This window comes from Argiope bruennichi, chromosome 2 (genome assembly GCF_947563725.1).
Source record: "Argiope bruennichi chromosome 2, qqArgBrue1.1, whole genome shotgun sequence".
In the NCBI taxonomy this organism is placed as follows: Eukaryota; Metazoa; Arthropoda; class Arachnida; order Araneae; family Araneidae; genus Argiope; species Argiope bruennichi.
The window spans coordinates 34,501,297-34,525,981 of record NC_079152.1 but is presented as its reverse complement, the minus strand read 5'-3'; the positions used below and the strand labels follow the sequence as shown (position 1 = coordinate 34,525,981).

The 24,685-nt window shown below is 28.8% G+C and overlaps 1 protein-coding gene across 1 annotated transcript in view; it reads left to right on the top strand.

Annotated features, from left to right (window-relative positions):
* Positions 1 to 24,685, top strand: part of LOC129961858 (uncharacterized) — a 38,070-nt gene that overhangs the window by 1,134 nt on the left and 12,251 nt on the right. The window lies entirely within an intron of this gene.

Here is a 24,685-nt window from a genome sequence, read left to right as displayed (position 1 = left end):
TATTAATTTTTATAAGCTAATATCTTCTCTTGTTAAATAATATTTGTATTAATTTTATATTTATAATATATATAAGTTATATGTTTGTTTCCAAATATATATTTCATTACTAGTTCATAGCATGTTTTTTGTTAAAAATGATATTAAAGGGCTCTATAATTTTATATTGCAATTTTGAGTAGCAATGAGTGAATTTTGGTGTATTGTTATGGAATGGTGATGATTAACATTGTATTGATAGAATAGTATCTGATAGTTGAAGACATAATTTCTTTTTAAAGTGTAAAAAAAAAATATATATATAAAAATTTTCTCTCATGTTATGTATAACAAGTGGATGCTATTTCATATAATAAATAAATAATGTTCAATATTGAGAAGTTGTTTCTTGTGGAATAGATTACTTTAATGAAAAGGAAAAACAATTATTCTTCTTACTATTTATTGTAGAGTATGGAATACGAGAATGAACACAAATTAAATCATAACTTAACACAAATTAAATTATTTGTGCTATAAAATTTGGCATTGATCTATTTGTGATCCAGTAATAGAAAGTTACTAACATTTCTTTCCATTGAATGAATAATTTGGCAAGAGGGGATGCAATGTTCAGTACTTTTTTTTTTCGCGTAACCCTGCCAAACACAAATTCAAAGATTATCTCTATTTATATATATTCATATTTTTTTTATTATATTCAAAATTTTAATAATAATATTGTATTATTTGATTTTGAAATAAAAATATAGTTTGTCGGTGGGAAAAAATATTGTATATTTATAATAATAAGAATTCTTTTTAATAATTTATATTATTTGAAGTGACTTGGAATCTATCCAACCATACGGAAATAGTTTTAATGATGAAAATTTTCCTCTTCAAATATATTCACTGATGTAATGTGCAGAATAGATAATTTGGTACTTACGTATTAACGCCACTGCAGCTACAGTTTTGGCGCTTTTTAAGTACCGCCAATCGCTTTCAAAATTCAACGCCTCTGCAGTTACAGATTAAGCTCTTCATTGGCGCAATAGTGCAAAAATCACCAAATCTGTAGCTGTATACCGATAATTTTTATTTAAACAATAGATAACAAATAAATTATAGAACCAAAATGGTCATAATTTGTAAAAAATTAGATTAATGCTATCTTAAGTAAGAAATTATTTAACTGAGTGCTATTTTCTTAACTGATGGTTTGTTTTTACCAATTCATTTTTAATAACTATAAAATTAGAAATTTTTTTAGTAAAGAAAAATGAATTGGCAGAAAGGAAAAATGGGATTGTAGATTTTCAATAAATGTAGCAAGATGTAATTAAATTGGTGAATAATATTTTTGGGGAGGGGAAAATTTTATTGATATTAGTTCATGCAGGATTATGGAGTTTTATGTAATTGCTTTTTTATGCCTTTCTGATCTGTCTTATTTTCTTCTCTTTAATTTTAATAAGCTTTACATTTGTTGAAACTATTTTATTTTTGCACCAACATTGGCTATGTTATGGACCTAAGAGTTTAGCTCTGAAGAAGTGTAGCGGCTTTAATCAGTTAACCATTTTAATCAACATTTATCCCATTTTCCTAATCCATATGCTTGTTTTTAAACTCCTGCAAATTAAAAAAGATCAAGAAAATAAAAATTTTAATTGCATGATCTATAAATTGATAAGGACTCTTAAGTCCAGTAATAAATACAACAAACCCAGTAACATAAATGCAGAAAAAAAAAGTTTTACTCTATATGCATAAAGTAAAACTGTCAACCTTGCTTTAATTTGTCAGAGAATATTAATGTATATGTTTAATAGATCTTGAATATAATCATATTTGACATTAAGCATTTGAACATTTTTCTGATAGGTACATTGGAACTGCATTTTGAAAACAGTCACTTAACGAATTGCTTTACTTTTGCAGTTACTTTTTTTGCTTTACTTTACAGTTCAAGTCAGTGATGATTTAAATTGGAGCATTTAACCCTTTCATGGGCCTTGGGTATATTACTTCCCACCTACATGATCTTACAAAATACACTTATGTGAAATACAAAAGGGCAAAAAAAAAAAAAAAAAAGGAACTGCTACATGTGTACAGAATATGATGTACCCCTTGTTTATTGCAACATGCTTCTCATCTTTTCATGGCAAATAATCACCATTAAATTTAATTTTTTTTTTTTTTTTTTTTTTTTTTTTGTGACTGTAAATGGTTCCTTGGGAAGTATACTTCCCACCTCTGAAAGTTTAATGATAACATAAAATTCGGTAAAATAAAATATATTTCCTTAAATGTTATTGTTTAATTGTTAATAAAACATAAAAATGGGAGAGAAATTCCAAAGAGAAACAAATGGTCCATGAAAGGGTTAAAACAACCCAGCCTGAGAATATTCATGGAAAAAAAAGCAGATACAAAATCTTTTATCAATAATGGATGTTGAGATTGTAGTAGTAGATATTGAGAGTATGTATAAACAGTGGCATAATAACAGTAGATATTGATGTCTGGAATGCAAATTGTTTTTGGTGGTATTTTTGAGATAAAAGATTATATATCATATTTTGAAACCAGATATGTTGATAGGACAAAAGTTTACATATCTCCTTTGCCATTTATATTTTTTGAATTATTAGGAAGGGTAGAATTAGTTAATCCTGGTGACAGTTTACTGTTGCTATGCCACTAATTGCAGAATCCCAATTGTTTCCTTGAATTTCTCGCTTCATCATCATAACTAAGCTGAATTTAGATAATCTTTTAAATTTCACCATTTCATATGAAAGAAAACAAAACAAAAAAAAATCTGTTATTTTTTAAAGGATTGTTGAAGATTAAAATGCTTTTGAAATATAGAGATAAATCTGGAATAGGATAATTTAAAAAAAATTGAGAAGTAAAAGAATGAAAACGTTAGATAATATGTAATACATTAAAATGAAATAAAAATTTATGCTGTGATTCCGTGATAACATGAGGGAATATTAATTAAGTTGTGATTTAGGATGAAATGCTCAAGAATGAAATGGACTTAACATTATACGTGACTGTGGGATATTGTGTGTTTTTATGACTTTCTGTTTCAGGTGTTAATTTTTACAAAGATCAAAACAAACGCTAATTGGTACATGTTATTGACTTAAGTATTGTAAATACAATGAATTAAGATAAAATTTAATTCATTTCCTTTTTTTTTTATTTCTGCAATCCAATGTGTTATTGTATTTCATTGAAATGTGCTTATAAATATTAATTATTTGAAATTTTATAAAATTTTGCTATTTATTTATTTATTTTTGTATGGTACTTAAAAGTATAGCTTTAACTACTCTTGTATTTTCATAAAAGGACTTTTTTTTTCCCCTAGAAGTATTCCCAAGAATACTAAAAATGCCTTTTTGACAACATACTGTAGATGGTGTTAGAGAAAAAATTAAATTTTAAAATTATTAATTTTTGTTATTTTAATTAATTAAAAAGTTATTTTTATCCCCCCTCTTGGGTTACACTACAAAAATTGGTGTAATAATTTAGGAATTAAAGGATTAATTTATTATTTTTAAAATTATACTTTGAAAATTTTATGCAATTTTAATGTTTAAATATATTTGACAAATTAGTTTCTTTTATTAAGAAAACAAATTTTTCTTCAGAAATAGCTTTCACTACATTTTCCTCCCAATGTTCGTTGGTAAATTAATTTTGTTTTCCACATTTCTTTCAGATATCTACAGTGGGGGGGGAGAAGGGATTGGGAACGAACTATTTACGAAACTATCTCTTTGACCTATAATTTTTTATTAGAATTTCTGTAAAACTAAAACTTACTTCCGTCAATTTCTCGCAAATATTTTGCTATTTATCCAATGCAGTCTTCAAATACAAATATTTGATTTGATCGTAAAATGGTTTTTTTTATTAAGTTCATGTACTACTGTTACACGTTTTCCTCTGTATGATAACCTTCGATTTCGGAGAATAATGAAATAGCAAAAGCTTGTGGAATTTTTTTTTGTTTGATATTTGTCACAAATATATAGGTATATAGATAGATATAAATCAAGATGATAAATAATAATAATAAAAAAGGACATTTTTCCAGATAGAGATTTTTTTTTAAAGCAGATGTTTGTAATATTATAAAACTTAAATTTGCACTCAACGTAATAATATTAGCAAAATAAATTTTAAAAAAAATTTAATTAAAAAAATAATTAGAAAAAGAAAAAAAAACTCCGTTTAATTCATCGAACTTTAGTCCACACACACTCATAATAAATTATAATATATGAAAAAAAATGCGATTAAATTAAAAAAAATTTGTTTTTGATTATTCGTACTATTTTTATGTTAATTTTGATTATCATTTCTAATGACTAAAATTATGTCTGCGTTGAGGCTTCTTCCTATGTTTTCGAGCGACTCATTTGGATTTTCAATTTTATATTGTTTCTGAAAACATTAAGCAGTAGAATCAGCTTTAGAATATTATTAGTCGTTTCATAAAGTTTTTAATGATTTTTCTATACATTCAGTAAACAAAATAAAAATCCGGCGATTTCTCAAAGCAAGGAAATAATTAATGGAAATTCGTTCAATTTTTTTGCCTGTATATTTAAAAAAAATATTTTAATCAAAATTTTTTAACCTGAATTATTTAAGTCAAAGGTATGGGGTAGGAAAGAATCAAAATACTTGAAATTCCGATTTATAATTTATTATCGATTTGATTTATAACTTATTTTCCGTTGTTAAAAAAGAATGCTGAATATTAAATATATATATATATATATATATATATATATATATATATATATATATATATATATATATATATATATATATATATATATATATATATATATATATATATATATATATATATATATATATATATATATATATATATATAATGTTTAAATGAATAGATATCGTTCATTTTATTTCAGTTCCACGTAAAAAAAATAACACAAATGATTAATGCTATATGTAATTTGTAATATAAATGTATAATACACATTTTTCTCAAATTGATATTTGTTTACATTCTTTAAAAAAATTTGGTATTGTTCCCATTACCGCCATTCTCTTATTTTCTGAAGAATTTTGTAAGTAGTATGTCCCGCGGAAAAATAAATTAATAAAAATACCGCAAAGATTCTCATTTCTTCGCAGTCAGTAAGGATTTAGTTAAGGCCAGGAATTGTGATTTTCAAATTTTTATCATGAATGATGTGGATACTATCGTTAAATAAATGTACTAAAAAAATAGTAAGATTAAGCAGTACTAAATTGGAAAAACAATTCATTATATAGAACTAGTCATACAAGTTTTGACTTGTCAAAATAAATGGTGCCCCAAAACTTTTATGCATACTCTCTCAAAATGTTTACCCAATAAAAACCTTGCGTGGCATTAGCGTACAATAATTACGAAATATTTACCTTTAGCTTGAATTTAACAATCTTATTGAATCTATCAGATGATTCTTGGCAATGTTTTTGGCGATTAATCCCTGTCATGCGGTTAAAAATATCCGAAAAACGAATTTATTCTTTAGATGCATTTTTCCCCATCGATTGGTGCAAAAATTTGGACACAGAAACTACATTTGTAGTCACAAAACCACAAACAATTTTGAGTTATCGTGTTTAATATTTCTGAGAGTACAGAATGACACACCGTCAGCAGGATACAAATTAATTCAGTTCTTTAATGCTTTAAGATCTATTCTTGCCATTCGGCCGCTTTATCTCCATTTTTTTCGACTCCTAATAAGAAATGTTTGAGAAGAAGCTTGACCAATGTCGTACCAAGAAGGAAATGTCTCAAAATTATACTTAAAACGACATAAAGGAAAGAGTTGAAGCGGAAAGCTAAATTCATGAAAACCGTGGCAATACAAGAAGCCAAAGAGCAAAATTTGTCTGAGGAAGTTTAAGGATCAGAAAGTTTCTGAAGAAATTTGAAGATGACATTTCTTTTCCTCGCTGCATCTTCCATTAAATTAAAGAGCCAAGAGAAAGAAAGGTGGATCAATTCCCATTCGTTTCTGGATTTGTTTATGAACACATAGATGTTTTTTACAACGAAATAGAATATGGTCTATATCCCCAATTTCATTTCAAGCAGGACATTTGGGTGGACCAGTCAGACCAAACCTATAGAGCGTTTCATGAGATGGAAAGGTTCCATTGCGAAAGCGTGAGTGTAAGACATCTATCTTTCGATTATGGGAATTCTAGGTTTGATGTTTTCCAAGTGAGAAAAAGATTTACTTTAATTACTTTCTTTCCATTTCTTCAATTCTATCCTCAAAATTTAATTTTTGATGAAACGGAAGATATCCATTTCACAGCTTCAGAAGTTTACGTGTTTCGAGTTAAATTATAAAAACTTCCGAAGCTGTGAAAAGGATATCTTCCGTTTCATCAAAAATTAAATTTTGAGGATAGAATTTCAGAAATGGAAAGAAAGTAACTAAAGTAAATCTTTTTCTCACTTGGAAAACATTAAACCTAGAATTCTCCCAATCGAAAGATAGATGTCTTACACTCACGCTTTCGCAATGGAGCCTTTCCATCTCATGAAACGCTTTATAGGTTTGGTCTGACTGGTCCACGCAACGTTTTCCGGGGTACCGGCATGACCTGGGGTTATTGATAGCTGCCAATGTAGATAATTCCTTGTTTTTTGCTGCATCTGTTGCGATTAAAACTTTATTAATCCGCAGATGTTTTATAAGCTTGAAAAAGCTTTCTTATGACTTCATTCGGTAAATTTTAAGTCTGAAATAGTAAATCATGTAAGTGAAAAGTGATTTTAAATAAATATTCTTCAGAAGGAATAAATGGAATGATAGAAATCATAAGAAAGTTTTTTCAAGCTCATAAAACATCTGCGTGGATTAATAAAGTTTTAATCGCAACGGATGCAACAACAAAAACAACAACAACAAGGAATTATCTATGTTGGCGGCTATTAATAGCCTCAGGTCATGCTGGTACCCCGGAAAACGAGCAAGCGGATAATTTAACTCGAAAAACACAAACTTCTGAAGCTGTGAAATGAATATCTCTCGAAGTAGATATCTTCCGTTTCATCAAAAAATGAAATTCTGAGGATAGAATTTAAGATAGATGTACGGGAAATTTTAAGATTCGAAAAAGGAGTACTGAAGAAATATTGAAGTGAAAGAAGTTTCTTTAATCTAGGTCGAACAATGGGGGGTTGGAGAAGATAGGTTGAGGCTGATTTCTCCACAAACGTAAAATGTTTAATGTGAAATCGTGAAACTGGAAATTTGAATTTGTGTTTTAAAGGAATTTCACCGGCCTCTCGATAACGAAGAGGGATTGGTGTCCACTTTGTTAATCCAGTGGCAAATCGAAGTGCAGGACGCTATGTAATTTCCAGAGGAAGAAAACTTGAGTGTGAGGAAGCGCTGAGAATGTGGCCACCATATTCTAGATTACTTCTATTGTTTCGTGTATTATTTTTAAAAGATGGTGAGATCTGGCTTCCCAAGAGTACCAACTATTGCTTTAATGGCGTTTAGCTGATGAAAAGTTTTCTTTTTCAAAACATCAAAGTGATATTTGAACGAAAGATTTGAAGTAAAAGAGTTGGTTAATTCCAAGAATATTAACCTTATCGCACCAAAGTATTGATTCATCACCAATATTTCCATGTCTATCTCGAAATTAATTTTTATTTGAACAATTGATAGCTGAACATTTTTCTAGCTAATGCAAATTGTAAATGCATTTTTAATCTCTGTAAATTTATGTATGAATTTCCATCCTATGTTATGAAAATTTTTACAGCTTTTATATTTTTGCAAGTTATCGTCACTGTAAATAAAATTTTTAGAATTATGAAAACTAATAAAAATAATAGTGCAATTAAATTGAGAAAAGTGCTCAAATGTTTTTCAAAATCTTTGCAGATTGCATAATTATGCAGATTAGAAATTTTTAATTTCCTTTGTTCTGTTATATTTTAATTCAAAAGTACTTCAGAATGAATCTGAAAGATCGATTAATTAACAATGTTTAATTTTAAATGCATCAAATATGAAGAAAATAAACAGAATCGTTTGAAATAATCGGTCGAAAACATGTTAAGCTTACCCTCATTAGCGCGGGGTGGGGGAGACTGAAGCTTTACTCATTTGGCGATCGGGAAATAAAGATTTTTTTGGCAAAAAGTTTTTAATTAATAATTAAAAATTCAAAAAAAGGGACCCCAGGTGCACATTCCCGACCTCCAAGGTATGCATGTACCGAATTTGGTAGCTGTAAGTCAAACGGTTCGGCCTGTAGAGCGCCAACACACACACACACACACATTGAGCTTTATTACAAGCATAGATATAGATAGTCTAAATGAATTTCATTCATTTACGACAAGCTAACGTTTTGATTCAGATGATAGCTCATTTCTTTACTTCTACCAGTATTGACTTTTACATGGCATAAATATTACACAGCGAACTGCGACAGAATTTTGATTTCTTACTCATAAAATTATGAATTTGAAAACTGATTCTAATGAGAAGGCGTCCTATCTCGCAGTTCTCTTGCATACGAAATTCGCTTTGTCCCTCGCTGGTGTGGTATGACAACTTGAATGAAGGGTTGCTGGTTCAGTCATCGTGCTGTATGTATATAGGTTCTATCATAATCCAACCGAAGATAACTCTCATATGTCTCTGTATTATCACGTTAATCTAAAAAAAATAACAATCACAAAATCATCTAAGCTTTATTTTGTGCTAAATGCTCGTCCTGTAATGATAAACGTACTTGGAATACCTATGAATCCACTGGTACACCTCCATCTGTTGTTGATTGTGCAAAGTCTGAGCTGAGAGTTACCATTATCAAAACTTAAGGGTAATTCATGATTAACTGAATCAAAATGTTTATGTAAAATTATCACTTTAAATTTTAAGAAAGTGTAAAAGCTCAAATAACATGTTTCTAAAAATAGAATAGTCGAAACGCTACAGCTTCTTGCCCCTGGAGAAGGTCATTTTTATTTTCATGGTGTATGAAGTATATAGAAAGTATTGCAATCGTCAGAAAGTTCGAACTTGAGATTTTGACGGATTTTCACGATTTAGACTTTCCTGAGTTCGAAAAACATATTTTTGATTTTATGTCTTATCTGTCTGTGAAAAGTTAATATATAAACGCTTTGAGTTAGATTTGGTATATAGTCTTTACACAAGATTTTAGATTTCTGTCAAATTTTGAGCAAAATCCTTTGAGTGAAAATTTGTCTTACTGGACAATTGCAAAATTAAGGGAGCTAGGTGAATAAAATTCGATGCATAGATTTAACATCTATAGTGCAGTCTTAGATTTGGGGGTGACGGTTTGTCGGTCAGAAACATATAAAGAATTTATTGTGGTGAATAGCATATAAGCCAGTTAACAACTACGCTACACGAGCTTATGCTTTTGTATCCTGGTCATGTTACTGGACTGCTAACCACACCAGGTTCTCCCCTCGCGCATCTCAATCCCCTAAATTGGTGAAATCGGACGACGAACCTTCAACCTTCGTACAGCTGTTGTGGCGCCATCTACCCACAGCAAACCAAAGTCGTCAGATTCACTTGACGCAGCAACCCAAAGTTGTCAAACTCACTTCACGCAGCAATCACTCACTCACACACGCTCGCCATAACGCTTGGCGCTACTCAACTGGGTACAGGCCCATTAGACAACAGCTAAAATACATCACCACTGAACAGCCATATCGTTCGTCTCACCTCCGACTCACTGGAGGGAGAGTTTGTGGTGAATAGCATATAAGCCAGTTAACAACTACGCTACACGAGCATATGCTTTTGTATCCTGGTCATGTTACTGGACTGCGAACCACAAGGTCCCTGGTTCTATCCTCGCGCATTTCAATCCCCTAAAATATAATATGTAGAAGCATATATTTTCAGAAGCATATAAACAGGATCTCAAAAGCGCATTGGTATAATGTATTAAACTTAATACTTACACATGTATCACACTTAAATGTATTAAGTTTAATATGTGATTTTGTGACTATAATTATAGTTTCTTGTCTAATTTTGGTTTCAGTTGGTTGAGGAATCATGCCTAAAACAGAATGCTGGTTTTCGGATGTTCATTCATTGTATTATATGAAAAAGACTAAAGTTACTCGATTTTTCATTCTGTAAAATCAGAATATGTGCGGCAAAAATCGTTTAGAGAAATTCCGCAAATTATAGATATATATAGCGATGATCGATTTATGATCTCGCCTTTTCCGAATTTATTGCATTTTTTTTCTATCATATTTTACAGGTTTTGTTCCTTCAGTCTAATCCATTTTGACTTGATATACTCATACATGTCTTTCAGTATCAATTTTACGTTGAGATATATAAAATAAATTTAATGGTCGGTCTATACAGCTGCAGTGATTGTGCTAAAAATATTTTCGAATTATAAATGTTCATAATGCTGTGGGTTTTTTTTTTAAATAAAAATCTTCTTTTCGTAATTTATATTTTTATTTACTTTTTTTATTCGGTGTCATTTTTTTAACTATTTATTATGTAATACAAAGTTGAAAATGTCAAATAATGACATATTGATTTGTAAAAATCTGCTGTTTAATTTTTTCGGTTCGGTACTGTTTATAATTCAATTTACACACAAAATAAATAAATTAAGGATTAGAATATCAGATTAAAATTCGTTCCATAAAAGTAATGTTAGATTTTGTTTATAATCATGATCTTTATCTACAAAAGGGAGATTTATATCTAAACTATGCATAAAATTCTCCAAGCCACAGGAATTCAGATTTAACATCATTCTTAACAAATAGTTTTCGGATTACCTGCGATTCAGTTTATGTACAGTGCTCAGACCGTTCTGTTTTAGATTGTCAAGGATTCATAAAAGTATTATCTTTTATCTTACTTATTGAAATTAGCCGCCTTTGGCAACTGGTCTGTTTGCTGTGAATATTGATTTTCGGATAGATACATTTTAAAAACTAGTTGCAGAGTTGTTTAAAACTTGTAATTGTATGACGAAATCGGAACTATAAACACGATGAAGATTGAAATTTATATCAACATTATTTTAAAAAATATATACCATAGCCTTTTAACACAGAATATGAATTATTTCAAAGATTTACTGCTTACTCTATTTGTATTCTATGAAATGAAACCAGAAAGATGAACTTTGAGAAAAACATATGATTAAAAGAATTATTTAAACTATGGAATTAATTTGATTTTTATTGCAAGAATTAAAAAAAAAAATTATTATTAAAAATTAAAATATATTCTTGAAATTTTTGGTCATGAAATTTATTCCTAAATGATTTCAATTAATTCCCAACTAATTAAAATGTAATCAAAAACTCAAAAAGTATCCTAAGTTCATTTGATCACTCTGTAAAACACGTCTATAGCGAATTCATAAACCATTGTTGCTGTTATCAGTGCTTTATCTTGTAAAGAACCGATACAAGCACATTTGTTATTACATTTTCATTAGTATTATTGAAATCATAATTTCGTTAAGGAATGGTAAAATTAATGAAATGAGAGTTGAAATGGAAAAGAAACAATATTTATGTTTTTGAGACTTATGGTAAATATAGAAGATGTGAATGAATTGACCATTAACTCCAAAGCTTAACAAACGAAGGAATGCGAATTCTAAAAATTAATCGATTTAAAATTTTCTTGTTGAAAGAATTATAAAGAATTATTTTGACTACTTGCAAATATTGAACAGAAATGAAACATTTAAATTATGTATTAGCAGGTTTTTTTTTCATATTCATTTAATTCATTTTAATATTTTTCATACTCATTCATTGTTAATCTGTCTTTCTGAGTTGCACGTGGTCCATCTTCATTCATACATTATCTCTTAACGACAACCTTAATTTTCATTATAGATTTTTCCATAAATAGAGGAACTAAAATTTTCAAATTTGGGAATTCAGGTTATTAGAAACACTTAAAAAAAACTGCCATTGAAATTAATTACTCAAAAATCTTCAAGATTATATTAAATAAAATATTCATAGAAGTTATTAAAAATTATTCATAGCAGTTTAAAATTATTTCATTTTCATAATAATTTTCTTTTTTTAATACTCTTTTCATAAGTAATTATTGAAATTCCAATTGCATTTTTTCCCCATTCTTTTTAAATCAAAATTGTTTTCTATATACTAAAAACGTTTTATTTAAATTATGTTTAAACGTTTCAAACGTTTTATTAAATACTATGTTTTTTACACCAGAACAGTTAGTTTTTCCTGCATTCACTTATTACATATTTGCTTTTGCATCTCGTAGTTGACCAATTACTGTTTTCCATTAAAATAAGATTTACATATCAGATCATTCGTAGCCTGTTCGTTCCACCGTAAAGAACGTTCTTATTATGAAGTGGAAAAGTACTAGTGGACATTTCTCCATGTTGTTGCTTCGCACTGCAGATTCGAAAGGACTACACAAAGGACCCAACCACCGTTATGAAATATTTATGTTTCTTAACTGTTTCTGCCACGTTTCAGTGATTATGTGCCATTGTATTTTAGAAATCCCCACTAAGCTTTCTTCCGAGTAACATCTTTTGTCTGAAAACATGTTTCAATAGAAACTGACCTAAATATCTCTCGCCGTAGAGTAAGGTTTACCCATTTGAATCGGCTGTTCCATAGTGGATATGGTGCGAGTACCTTTACTGGGTTAATTTGTTTTGAATTTTTTAAGGCCAAAAAATTTGTTATGATAAAATTTCTTTTCATAAACCTGTAAGTTAAACGGCCGTCCCAAATGTCATTGGTCGCGAAGCTATATTTAAACCTGTTGGTTTGGAATTTCGTTTATGCAGTTTACAGCAATCCTGTATATACAGTTGTTAATTTTTATTTTGGTATAATTTTTTATTTGAGGATCAGGTTTCAGTAAGAAAGAAGTCCTGTATCTAACTTCTGTTCGTCTAAATTATAGTATTTTCGAAAAAGATGACATACTTATGTATCTCAGCTAATAATAAAAGGGAATGTGCGTCTCTTAATTGTCAAAGTGCCAGGCTGTTGGATCTAGAAATTACCAATGCGGCACAAATATGCTGTTGATGGCGAACATTTTCTAATGTTTAATTGATTAATCGAAATTTTTTCGTCTTTAAAGATTACTTTGGAAAATGTTATAGCCCAAAAAATAATTTATATACTATCTTGAAATTCTGAAAATTACCAATTCATTAATAATTATATTTCTCTATTTGCAGTGTCTTTAGAATTTTCAATTATGTATAAAACATAATATTCTTTTTCTTTGGGGGTTGGGTGGGGGGTTGCTGTTATGATAAGCTAACCTTGGAAATAAAAGTATATCAAAATTTTGCTACTTTGCATCATAGCTCGGGAAAGGCATTATGGGACTTTAACACCTTACTTTTTTGAATATGCCGATACAACTATTGATTTATTCCTTGCTCATGATGTTCAGGTAGCCCAATGTAAAGGAGATTATTGATTTCCTTTGAGATGGCAACTTTTTTGTTTCAATTCTTGTTATTCATATAGTAATTTTAAATGAGTTGAACGGAAGCTTTGATTTTCTTCTCATTAAAATAAAATATTTAGAAAAAATTAAATGGCAAACTTGTGGATATTGTAGCCATGTTATTACGCAGATAGTGTGTACACTCAAAAATATATTATTTCTCACATGAGTGGGATAATAGATCGAAAAACTAGTGCTAGATAATAATAAAAAAAATGGCCTGTAAGGGAAAAAAAAATAATTCAAGGTCTTAGAATATGATTCAGCGTAATTTAGTTGATCTAAAATAAGTCCTCTTTCCATTCTTGCACATAAAATCAAGAATCTGTTGAATTAAAGTGGTGAATTAATTAAAATTTTATATTCTCTAATCTAATTTTTTTAGATGTATATCTGACTTTGTTATTATTTACTTCATTTTTTCAAAGTATTTTCTATTAAATAAATACTACTAAGCTGGTGAATGGTTTGTAAATTGTACGTATCGATGAGTGATTTTAAAAATGTTTCACAACCTTTAAAAAAAATCCTCAAGTGATATAGAAAAATTGATATTATTTTTGAAATTGGCATAACAAATACATAAGTTATATAAATCCTAGATTAAAAAAAAAAAAAGTAAATTTGGTAGACCTGTGTTAGGAACAAAAAGTTGCTATATTTGTTGAAAGGCCCACTTCATTGATGGAATTTGTCAAATTCCAAAAATTAAAATTTAATTAAATGTATTCAATAAAAAATATAGATAATTAGGTACTAGAATATTTTAGACGGCGAAAGGAAATGTATGTTTTACTTACCAAAAAAAAAAAAAAAAGAAAAAACAAAGAATCTCTAGGAAATTAATTTCAAAAACAAAAGTTGAAACTTATCGCCATTTTGAAGATACTCTATCTAGAAGGGATACTATTATTTATATATTCATGCCACTTTTAAATATAATTACGATTAAACAGTTTTATTAAAATTTTTCTGAACTATTCTTGTAGTTTAATTAAATGTCAAGCAATAAGTCATCCTACTTACATTTAACAAGAATTTATCAAGGCATCAGAAGAAACGTCTCTTAAGTTAATATAAATCCAGAGATCTATAAAGGGCTAATAGCAGGTAATGTTTAACAAGTAGTATATTATGATGTATTTTCATTTTTGCTTTGTATATTTACAAACTGTAGTCTCTGTTAATTTATTTTAATACTTTAAATCTAAATTGGATAAATTAAGAAAACTTTTATAATGAAAATAGGTGTAACTTTTTCTATTTGGAGTCGGCTGAATAACTGTGATTCTGAAAGAGTTTATATTCTTTTTCATTTTCAGAATATACAAAAATATAATTATAATGATAGATTCATGGACTAATATATCTTTTTCAAGGCTAATATATCTTTTTTTATTGTTTGTTGAAACAATTCCAGCTTCATCTCTTCTATCAGATGATTACAATGATCTCAAACTTTTTTCACAACTCCCTTGGAATTACATAATTTTTCTGGAGAAATTATGTACCCTTCTCCAAAAACGTACATGTAGCTTATATGTTTTTACTAGTAGATACACTACTTAAACGCTATTAATAATGAAAATGAAAAGAGATGCGACTGAATTTGAAATTTGTATAATGTTACGTTATTTATCTATTTAATAAAAATACTCTGAGCTTGCCGAAATGTCGAAAGAAATAAATTCTAATGCAAACATCTCATGAAGTTGATTTAAAAAATAAATCAGCAATTTCTTTCTAAAAATGTAAAAATAATTATTTTCAGTCTTCTATTAATTCAGCGAAACGGATAAATACGATATGGAACAATTCACATTATTCTTCAATTTCCAGTGTTGATAGTGCGATTTTATTTTTTCTCCTCGATTTGAAAACCACTGCATTTATTAAATATTTTAGCATTTTTTCCTTGTAATAAATTTGATCACTATCTCATCTCAGATAATTGCATATTCTATTTATAAAATAATTTATATGTTTACAAATTATGTTTTTTTTAATTATATGAACATATTTAATCGTCTGCAGTTCCAATGCATATCTCACAAAAGTTGATTCGTTTTGAACCCGATAAAAAGAAAGGATCGTTTTTTTTTGTGTGTTTTTTTAATGTATTTTCTGCCTTTATTTCTGCGATAAAATACTATTGAAATTCACCTGTCATGTTACTCTAAAACAGGATTGCCTTTTGTGAGTAAACAATAATAAATTGGTCCGTGCGTTGAGTTCCATTGTTTTGAATGAACTTGTACTTCGATATGAGACCTTCCATGAAGCAAAGAACTTTTTCTCTTCATAATTTCAAACAAATATCGTTCTAAATCTGGATGTTCTGACCCAGACTTTGTTCTTAATATTTTAGAGGTCACTGATCACGGTTCTTTGTGGCATTAAGATTGGAAAGTTAAAAGATTATGCTGTCTTAAGCACCTATTGTTTAGATATTCTTATTGTCATATTACATTCTAAATGAGCTCTTTCTCTTTTCTTTTTGCATAAATTATTCTAGGAACTATGTGATTGTAAGTCGTAGTTTGGTTAACATATTCTAAAAAGTTTTTGTTTTTCAGAGTTCGGAAATAGGAATTTTCAAATGCGTCTTATTCTTTGGAACTTAATTACTTCGTCTACTTATGGGTACCTAAGATAATAATGAATTGTTTAATTTGTTGTTGATTTTATTTAAGTTTTTATTCAGTAGTAGAAATTAATGAGATTCGGGTTGCGGTTGGCCTTGCTGAGAAGTATTGCATTGAATAACCGGTTTATTCAAATTTAAACATTTACAGGGTACGTAAGTAGCGTCTTTGAAAGTACTTGAAAATTTCTTAATTTTAATGATCCTTATATAAGGTATTTTAATACTTATTTTTTATCTTATGGTTATTTGTACCTCTGAAGATTTAAAAAGAAAAACACGCTATATTTTCCGAATTATATGAATGTATTTTTCTTGTGATACTGATCTTTCCATTTTTAGCCTATGAGTTGCGAAATCTGTGTATTTTCCTTCAGTTTAGGGGAATACTGATATTGTGGGAAAAATATATCCCCTTTCTTTGACTTAATTTTCTTTCGTCTCTTTTTTCTTGTCTAGTTAGGAGACAAAAATCATTTCTTTATCGGAATAATTTTTTTGTATTCCCATAAATAACGTGCGTTTGTTTTTGATTTCAACTGGTTGTTGATAGTTAATTTTAGTAATAGTTGTAGTTTAGTAATAGTTGTTGATAGTTTTTTTGTAAGTATTTTTTTTCTAATAAATTATTTCTTTATTATATCTCAGCATTATCATTAGTTAATTATTTAAATATGTTTATTGCAATAATTTGAAAATATTTTTCTAATCTGCATTGAAAATGCCTGTTTTAATTTATGTAAAATTTCAATGAGGCTGGCAAAAATGATAATAACAATAAAGACGTGAACATTATTGAAGGATTGAGAAAATTAGCAACAGCATCCCGTTTTCGGAGGAATACAGGTCTAAAGAAATTTTTGCCAAAGAATCTGATTTCTTGATCTTTTTACAAAGCGGGAAAAAATTGCCCTATCGAAATGGAAATTTCTATAATCGAATATAAAGCTAACACACTTGCTCAAGCTGAACTAACAAGAAATCTCTCTCTCTCTCCACTCCTTTTCTTTCTTTTCATTTTCGACTAACGAAATCTTAATGTGTTGTGAAAAATTGTCAGAAAATTGAACTGTTGAAAGAACGAAACTATTACGAAAGAGTTAAGTAACAAAATTTCAAAAAAGAAACCACACACACAAAAAAAAGCTATTTACATAGTTAATAAAATTTTCGTATTTTTATATCTTGAAGAACATGTTTATTCAAGATATTTGTGAATTTTCTGATTATTTTTTTCAAAAGACTGAAATGCTAATGAAATAGCGGTATTATGTTGTTTCTCCCCTTTTCTTTTTTCAATACAGCTAACTGTTGTGTAATAAAGTAATTTTAGATTTACAAAGAAAATGCTGTGCAAGATTTTCAACAGAAATTTTTTGAACAAATAACTTCGCTTCAATGTTTACGAAGAATATCCATCAATTGTTAGTGAAATTCTATGTTTTTATACATAAAATCGGATACTTTCTTGCGCAACTTAACTTTAATTTGTTGCAACTTTCATTGCAACATATAATTCTATCATTAAAGCTACTACGTTAATGTTGATTCATATTTTTTTCCCCGGAGTCTCTTATAACGTGCTTATTTACTGAGATAATTTACTTGCTACTAGTTTACATTGAGGCTTTTCATTGCTCTGATATTAGATATATTTCATTTGAAAACAATATTTATAATTTTAATTGATAAGAGAATACAAAACAATAACATTAATACACAAAATAAATTTAGAATTCTTGTGATCTCCCTTTTTTTAATGTACATTGTTATTTTTATAGAAAAACAAAAATTGTTGGAAATAATTTTTTTTTTTCCTTGACCATCATTCATGCATGTGTGCAATTGACCAATACAGTGAAGCGGAAATTTCTTCAGTGCTGACTATGCCATATCGAAAGAAAATTTTAATGTTTTAAATTTACGTCACCTGATTGATGAATGATACTGCATTAGAAGTGGATACAACTTTCGATGTTCAGTCATGTGACTGATTACTAATAGCGTTATTATTGCGATGCAATTGAAATGTCCTAGTTGCTGAAATGTCTCTAAAATGAAGCTATTACTGAAGTGTAATAAGCTATCTTATATAAAAAGAATGTATATTAGTTACTAAAATTATACCTTGCATTTTTTAATAGACATTTAATATGATTTCACTGGTAAAATAAATTAACAACTTTAAATATGGACATAGAACTTACTTAATAAATTTGCATAATGTTTAATATAACATGCTTTTAATTGTATTGTAATAATTATATAAATAACGTAATGAATTTTTTTATTATTTTATTAATTCATTTAATGCTTATTAGATATTTTATTTTCTCTTGGAAATGATCTTACACTTTTCTTGAATATTCATTGTGATATGAATCATGCCTTGTAGTCCAGATTTTTTGAAATTCCGTCTGGAATATTTTTTATATTTAGATGGAATGATCAATTTAAAACAAAGAGTGATAAGCTGAATTATCATGCCTAATTTGAGATGTCTTCTCTAGCCACTTCTTATTAACACAAAGATAGTTCAAATTTATATATAAAGGAATTGAATTATGCATAAAACGACTGCAATAAGGAAATGACATTATATTCTAAAATAATATTACAATGACTATGTTTAGTAAAAATATGGAAGAATTGTACAGAAACATAATAAACGAGTCATTCGGATCATTCTGAATTCAAAAACGGACTATCCTGCTTGATCTGGTAAGTCTGATCAATTTTTTTTTTTTTTTTTTTCCCTCGAAGACGATTTAACATTTTGAAAATATCAGATATTCTTTTGCTAGTTGTTAGAAACCTCCCGTTAATTTCGAAATAAACCTTGCTTTCCTTCATACTTTCCTTCTGCATATTTCAATCGTTAATGGCAGACGGTGCAACTATGCCCTGACTCAGACATCCTTCCCAGCTTCTAATTCGTAATTACCAAAACCCTCTGTTTTATCCTTGAGTTGATGGTAAAACCTTCCTACCGTTATGACCTTCGAAAACGCAGTTGGCCGTCAATGGGCTGTTGCGTACAAAAAGATGAAACGGCGAAAGTTCGTTAACTCTCAGCTGTTTCTACAGTGCTTGAGTCTTCTAAATATGGGATTAATTTCCGGAGCATTTGAATTGATACGTTCAGATTCTTCATCATTTCAGTGGAAGAGGGGAATTTTATATCGACATTTTAATATTTCATAATTGTCTTAATACTTCTTTTTTTTAAAAATTAATTGAATAACTTTAAAAAAAATGAGAATTTTGTATTTCTTAATATCTTAATATGTCTGTTGAAGTATAAAGTAAGTACAAGGAATTAGTTCTGGATTTACACTATAGTGGGAAATACAAGCAATGTTGTACACTGCCAGGATATTTATTCAGCCTTGTCAAGCATAACAATAAAAAGGGTAGCTTTTTTTAATTATGAAATATTGTACCGAGTAAAATGTAAAAATAAGAATTTTGTATTCCTTTTTTTTTTTTTTTTTCATGGCAGTCTTAAGCACTTTATAAAGAAATCGAATGCCAGATGGAATTTTAAAAAAATGCGTGTGCTCTTTTACTAAAAATTGACAAATGTAATTTAAAGAAGAAAAAAGATTGTGTCATGTCTATATAATATGGTATAAAAGTTAAAAGTGGTCACCTTAAAATTTTCATTTTTGGGCATATATGAAAATTATGTATGATTTTTCTTTTTGAAATCTGTTGATTTATTTGAATTCTTTTAAAATTCGTTCGACCCTCTATCTTTCTTTAAAAATTTCGTTGAATGAGAAAAAATATTTTTATAAATTTTTTTCTCCAAAAAATAAAGATTTATCTGTTTATTAACTTCAATTTGAAATCATACTGTTGGATGCTATAATTAAAATTAATTAACATCACCCTAATATTAACTATTTTAAGTAGCATACGGAGATTTTATTCAATCAATTTAAATTGAATCATTACTTCTTTTTAGGACGGACCTACGCTTTGTTACAAGAAACGAGAAAATTATTTTTAAACAATTTAAATTCTGATTAAATTGTTTGTAGCAAATATGTTATTTTCACTGCCTCTTTTTTACGTATTTGCATTTTCAATTATTGTTTCGAATTTAAACCTTACAAGGAATATATATAGAAAAATAAATGCACAAAATCGATATTATTTTCATTTTATTTCTTTTATTACTTTCTCGTATACGTACTAAAAAGAAAGTATAGTAACTGTCAAAAAATTCGAACTCGAAATTTGAATTAATCTCCGCGTTTTAGATCTCCCTGAGTTCGAAAAACATATTTTTGGAAAATATACGTTTGGCTGTCTGTGACAAAGATAACTCAAAAGCGCTTTTAGCTAGACAGATGAAATTTGTTATATGGTTTTTGCATCGGATTTGTAGATTTCTATAAAATTTCGAATAAAATCTGTGCAAAGAAAGTCCATTTGTTCGAATAAAAGTTAACACGGCAATTACAAAACGGAGAAATACAGAAATTTAACATCTGTAATGTAGACAGTCAAATTTTGAGCCAAATCTAACAACGGATTGATTGTAGGTCTGTACTTTCAGAAATATGCAAATGCCATAATTCAAAAACGCAGTGGCTTAAACATATCAAATTTGATATAGGATTTTCTGACTACAAGTGCAACTTTGTGTCAAATTTTTGTTTCAGTCGGTTGAGTAAAACATATCTAAAACACGAATTCGATTTTTGGATATTATTGTTGCGATATAAATTACAAATATTTTATTTAAAACAAACTCACGAGTAGTTTAATAATTATAAATATTATTTTGTAAATAATTGTTAGTTCAGATTGGCAATAGTGATATGTTATTGAATTTTTCAGTTTGTTGTTTCTAAAAACTACTAGAGTTTAAATGAAAATAAGTTGATGTTACTTTGGTAGTATTATTTATATTGTAGTAAAATTTCATTTCATAGTAAGTTTGTCTGCATTCCAATTTTGTTGACGCACGAACGCAACACTATTTATGTATGCCAGGGATTATTCGCCAAATATCTCGCCAAGGATGACAAGATAGATTTCTGTAAAAATGCTAAATTCAAGCCAAAAGTTAATATTGCGTAATTATTATATGCAATCCCATGTAAGGCGTTCTCTAGCATGAAAATTTATTAGAGAATATGTGAGAAATATAAAACTCCTGCTGGCTTAATATTATTGCAGTATTTTATGTTATTATAGATTTCACTGGCATTTATCGTTGTCATGGGCAACGTTATGCTAGTTTATTAATATAACAAATGTCACACCTCACATAAATGCATTTTGTTGAGGAAATAAAACATTCTAGTTGAATTACAAAATTTTACAATATGATGTTTGTATTTGATTTTGAATTGTATTTTTATAATTTGTGAAAAAGAAACTATAAAAGATGTTTATTTCTTAAATAAATTTAAAAGGGATTTATTTTATTATGATAGATACTATCAAATTAGTTTTTCGAATTATTAGACAATGTTTATCAGAATTTCTGATCTTAAAAGATTTTTCATTTTTTTTTTGGAAAATTATCCGCTACTTTTTGGAAATATTGTAGCGGAAAATAATTAAACATCAGCTCCAGATGTTTTTAAAGGGAAACATAAATACTAAAATTTAATTTTTCTATCTGAAATGTAAAAAGAAAAAAAATTATCAATATAGAAACGTTTTCGGTCAACAATACAATGAATCAAAATTGCATTGACGAGTGAAGTGAGGAAGAGGCGTAACATTTTAGTTATATTTATATAAATTCTAATCGCATCAATTTAAATTATATAAAATATTTTGATTTTATTTTCTCGATTTCTTTTCTTTTATTTGTACTTATTTTTTATTTTTTCATGTGTTTATTTTGGATTTTGTCGCTTGAGGTGACATTATCATATAATAATAAATATGAATATAAATTTTTTTTATTTCTTTTTTATAGCTTTATGTTATACATTTCCGGTCTTGATTTCTTTAAAATTCTATATGTCACGGTCTATTTTTATTTGAAACTAACTGCCTTTGGCGACTAGCTGGGTCATCAGTAATATTTCTTGTGTTTAATTTATGTATATGTATATAAAACGCTTATGTGGACGCAAAATCCTGCTGAATTCGGTAAATGTCGTTTGGCAACATGTAGCACCTTTAGTTTTTTTAGCACGTCTCAATCGCAACGTAATCCCTATGGGATGGGCAAATCCATCATGAACCGTACTTTTCACAGGTAGGTACGTTTGCCCGAGAGGGGCAGCTGGGATAAACGTTGGCTTTTAAATGTTGAGTTGTAGCTCAACGCTTATCCCGGTTCAGTTGAATCGTTTTTCGTTGATCACCAGGGAATACGTTGTCATTACTTTAGCATGTGAATGTGGATTTAGTTTTCCGTTCTGTTAATGTCTATTTTTAAACAGAATTAGCCTATATAAAAACAGAATTAGTAATATAGTCCACCTCAGTATTGTTGGCGCTCGACGGTTGAGTCGAAAACATCGAATTAGCAGGAAATGGGGAGGGCCATAAAAGCAAGCCGCAAATCAAGGTTTCCATAGTTGGCGCATTAGCGGGGGGATTTGTCTCAAACATTCAGTTAATTTTTTTTTCAGCTTCTATGATACGATATTTGTGAAAATAAAAAGTCGTGGCGAATGAAATAATACCACAGTTATATGGCTGAATCAATCATTTATCTTATGATTTAATTAATTAATTATCATATGATTAAGTTAATTCAGCATTACTATAATCAATCAAGATAGCTGGTATTTGCAAATGCAGTTTCAGACTTTATATAGATTCCCAGGAACTTAGTGAGAGGTAGGGATGAGGGGTGACACCGCTCCCCCTAGATTTGGCTTCAAATCGGTAATATTTGAAAGGAACTCGAACGTGATATTTTATTCTGCAATATCGATGACATCTAGATAAATGATTACATTGTTAAGAGAAGACAGTAAAATACTCGAGTATTCCGTGAAATACTCAACTACTTCCTCCCGAAAAGTAATTCAAGGTTTAAAAAAAAAATGTGTTGCAACTTTATTGAAATAATTTAATCGAAAGAAAAAGCTGTTGCTTCTCTGATTTTTAGAAAAATCTTTATTGCCTTATATAATAAAATTCAATATTATTTAATCAAGTTTTACATTAGCCAGATGAAATTTCATGTTATTACGCATTAGCTTTCAAACCAAATCATTTTTTCAGAGATATTTTTGTCTTAATTCTATCAAAAACAAAGAATTTCTAATTTGAATATTAACAATCTATAATATTTAAGCATCAAAAATATTTAAACATCATAAGAACCGTCAATAGAGAAAGTTATATATACTGAAAAACCGGGATGCAAATCATGCAAAAAAAAAAAAAAAAGCCACAAAGCTCATGAATGTTCAATTGTACGGTGTTCTAGTCGAAACACCGGTCGCTTCTGCAGCTCTTTTGATCCGTTGACAAAGTGGGATACTTAATTCGTTTTAAGAACATTCATTTTCAAAATACCTCAAAACATTCATAATTATTTTTCTTTCTTTGGAAACAATGCGATTCCCAGGCATTATGGCACTGATATTTAGATGGATTTAGATTAGAAATATAAGAAGTCGGAAAAGCACCAATAAACGCAAGGCACTCGCAAAGCCAATCGTAAACAAATAATGACGCTTCACGAAGGAAACTTCTTTCGCCAACGCATGATTATAGCAACCTTGGCTCGTCTTGTTTCCAACCCGTTTTGAAGTGGACTCGTCTGAAGTCGAACGCCAACAATCGTGAGGTGGACTATAATAGTAATAATGAAAACAGTAGAAAACAAGTAAAAGCCACCTGAAAATGAATTGTCTGAAATATTGTTTTGATATATTTCTTGTTTTTTTTGCTATAAATTTTATTAAATGGTATTTGTATTAAATATCCATTAAATAAGATGAAAATTCACTGAAAAATATGTTTTAAGTTAATATGTCGACACCTTGCTTGGAAAACGCATCCTTCCACTCCAACGAAAAACGATTCAACTGAACCACGACCTCCGTAATTGAACCGTGATAAGCTTTGAGCTACAACTCAACATTTAAAAAACAACGTTTATCCCTGCTGCCCCTCGGTTAAACGTCCCTACCTGTCGAAAGTATGGTTTGGGATGGATTCGCCCATCCCTTAGGGATTGACGTTGCGATTGAGACGCTAGTATGCTTTTCCTTCAGTAGAAGAATGAGAGACAATAAAATTGCTCACGGTATACAATGTAAAGAGTTGCGCTTTGGAAATAACTTAAAATCGAGCAACTAAACATTATTTTTGCCGTTCTTTTGTGTCAAGCTCTCACAAAAAAACATAATTTAAATATCTTCATTCAAATCCTTAAGTGTTTTGATATGTATTAACTAACTTTTTAGCATCAAGGAGGTAACAGACTGTGTCGCTGTATCCCTCACCGTTTATA